We start from the raw sequence: 3569 nt of genomic DNA, 5'->3' as shown, positions 1-3569 counted from the left end.
AATAATCACGTCGCAGTTCTGTGCATTATCCGGAACTACCCTGAAACGAACTTTCTCCGCCTCACACTCATCGACTTTTAGGTTTTCGTGAATAACTCCGCTTGATTCTGTTTCCCCTCCCCCAAAACCAATCAACACACTATATATTGGGGTAAACTGGAACCCGTGTGTAAGAACTGTGGAAGCTTTAATCAGACAATCGGAACTACCTGGATCAATCATTGATAAAATTTCCTTACCCCCCACAAGCACTCATATTTTGCATAAACCCTATTCTCACACGATGAATCTATAGAATTTACTTCCGATTGTCTAGAAACTTTCGGCTTTTTACAGTGTTTAGAGATATGCCCTAATTCTTGACAATTGTAACATTTAATTTATTTCTTTTGAGGGCACTCTCTCGCAATGTGACCCTCCGCATGACAACGAAAACATTCATTTCTCTTACTTGCTACGTCGCTATCCTTACGTGCCGCTGACGCTTGCTGATGTTCGTCTCTGCCGATGTGCTGTCTTGAATCCTTGCGTCCTTCTTCCTTAGAAACGTTGCGCCGGTCCCAGGAGAACTTTGCTGAATCTCTCGAGGCGCTGATACGCTGCTTTCTTGTCGCCTCCAATGACTCCAGCTCGACGATGTTTTTGAGTATGTCGTCAACTTCATGGAAACTCTGACTCATAATAGGCGTGCTGGACTCTCTCGATCACAATCCGATGGCAATCTGCTTCTTAATTTCATCTAGAACAAAACCCAACAGCCGACATAGGCGTAATTTGTCGAAAAAATATTCTCTTGTATCCTTATTGGCACCTTGACATCTGTTCTTCATTTCTTCGTACCTCTCTGCTAACGATTTTTCAACCACAAATGTATTGTTGAAAGCTGCACAAAAATTTCGCCAGTCCGTGATAACATCCAATTGAGCGAGATACCAATTCTTAGCTGCTTTTGATAAATGACTTCTGGCGGTTTCGAAGGCTACTGCCTCTGTCCAGTTATGGAGCATTGCTGTGGACTCCAGTTGTTTAATCCACACCTTCGCGTGAGATGCTCCAGAGAGACCATCGAATGTCGAAATGTTATGTGAGAGGTCTGGTAAGACGTTGTATAAATGCTGTTGAGGAGGAGCTGGCGGTTGAGGATTGTTCACTGCCGCCATCAACGCTGCGTTTTGCTGTGTTAAAGCTGTCATCGCAGCAATTAATTGCTGCATCTCATTCGGTAGGGATTGGCCTGGCACCGGGTTACCCTGCACCTGGTTAGAAGCAAACATGCTAACGGACGTCCTCGCACACTTTTTTGTGTTTTTTATAAAAAAAATTTTATATTGCTAACAACATGCGTGTATATTTCGAGGTTATGTGTGTTACAATTCACCCAAGCGTTACTTCCAAACTACACAATATTTTGGGCCGAAAACTTTGGACTTAATAATTTCCAGATTATCGGAAAGGCAGAGATGAAAAACGACGTAACCTTAAAATAATGCATAAGCATAACGTTTTTATTTAGCACCCCTACCGAAAAAAATCTTTAACATTTTTATTTAGCACCCCTATCGAAAAAAATCTTTGAGCATATACTAAAATTTCTTTAGGTCAAAGAAGCTCAGAGAAATTCTCCACACGCACTCAGGTAGATATTTTTCAAGGTCCAGGAAGCTCGTTTAAATGGTCTGAAGACTTTAAAATATCCTTTCCGAAATTGAAATAAGAATACGATCATAAATAACAAGCAGAGAGGCTATCTCAATAGAGTAGCCGACACTCAAGGGTCCTTTGTTAAGCTTTCGGATTAAAATTTAGAAGTAGATTTTTTTTAATTTCATAGTTAACAACCTAAAACATAATAATTCGGAATCTACGGGTTTCGATGACTTCAGATATCTAAATTTTTTTTTAATGCTTAAAATTGGTATTAATAGAACGTTTCTCGCAAATGGAATGAGATACGCCAAAAAAGACAACGTTTTTGAAATCAACTAAAAAATTGTATATCAGTATATAAGTTATAATTATAAATAAGTATAATGAGAAAATTCATCAATTAAAAAAAAGTGTTAATACTTTGAAGAGAAATTTAAAAAGGGAGAGCGGATTAGCCACGACCGACTACTGTAAATAACTCTGCCCGGCCGGTACGTGACGAATACAAAAGGAACATTATATTACCGTCGCACTACTCTCAAAAGGCCCAGTAAAAAGGATCTTGAAAAGGGCCCAAATCTCTCAAACTATCTCCGAGACTATTTTGTTTCAAATCGACTTTGTTTATAGACTCAAATGGGCCAAGCTATTTCGCTTAAGAAAACTCAGAGATTTCTTTCGGTAGGAACAATACATTTTTTTTGTTATTATCCATCAAAAAAGAGTCTGGGGACGTTCGTTATGATATCTTATAGCATCTCCGAATTAAGTTTTTAAACATTTTCATTTTTGTGGAAAAAAAGCCGGAGAAACTGTAAGTATCACATGCCCTTAACTAAATTATTAAAATATAAATTGGAATATGCTCCGAATTTATAAGTTATAAAAAATGTAATAATGGAAAAATAGATTAAATAAATGCTTACGTTAAATTTTACCAAGTCCATTGAGAGAAACAGGATTAGTCATTTTTCTGTTCCCGTAGGGGGATTTTTAGACCGAGGAAAAATCGCATATTCACAGGAATACAAATTCTTAATTATTCTGAATTCAGCGCTTATTACCAGATAATCAATATCCATCTTTATCCATGTCTTTATGTCAATATTAGTTCACGTATATCTTTTTGATTACCCTTTTCTCTATCTCATCCTATCCTTTATCTATATTATGGTGAATCTTTGTCTATCTCTCGGTTAATCTAAATTTTCATATATTTCTTCAATCTACTCATCACTGTCGTTCACGTCTACCTTTTTTCAATCTCATCCTATGCTTTATCTATCAATGTCAATATTTTTATATCTCTCCGTCAATCTGAATGACCGTCATCCTTTGAAATCTTCTCTTCTGTATCTCATATTCTACATCTATCAATGCCTCTCTTTTTCTATCTCCTTTTCAAACTAAATTTACGTCCCTCTTTTTCAATTCTCTCCTCTTAAACCCATCCTATGCTATATCTATCTAGGTCAACCTGAACGTTTTTCCGCTAGGTGGCATCCGGTACAAGTAACAAACAAGTGAAATTAGGCTTCGGGCCTATGAGCAGAGTGCCCCGGGAAACCGTTTTGTTAATTTCGACAGTTCCCTGTCGAAAGTTTCGGATAGGAATTCATTCCGAGCTAATCAAAACTATTCCGAATCATTCCGATATCTGTATCTGAGCCAATCAAGTCAATCCGAGAAAAATTTTGAAGCCCGAAGTAAATGTCCAATCCCTCTAAATCAGAATCAATGCGGACCCGGATTGGGTTTCAGTCCGAATGAATCAATGTTCAGATTGATTCGGATTCAGTCATATTGAATATTCGGTTTAGATAAACGTTTTTCAAGAAACGAAATTCAAAACTTTTTTCGGATTGATTCGCATTGGCTCGGATACAGATATCACAATGATTCGGAATAGTCCTGATTGGTCG

Source organism: Belonocnema kinseyi, chromosome 9, assembly GCF_010883055.1.
Source record: "Belonocnema kinseyi isolate 2016_QV_RU_SX_M_011 chromosome 9, B_treatae_v1, whole genome shotgun sequence".
NCBI lineage: Eukaryota > Metazoa > Arthropoda > Insecta > Hymenoptera > Cynipidae > Belonocnema > Belonocnema kinseyi.
This window is presented reverse-complemented; position numbering follows the sequence as displayed.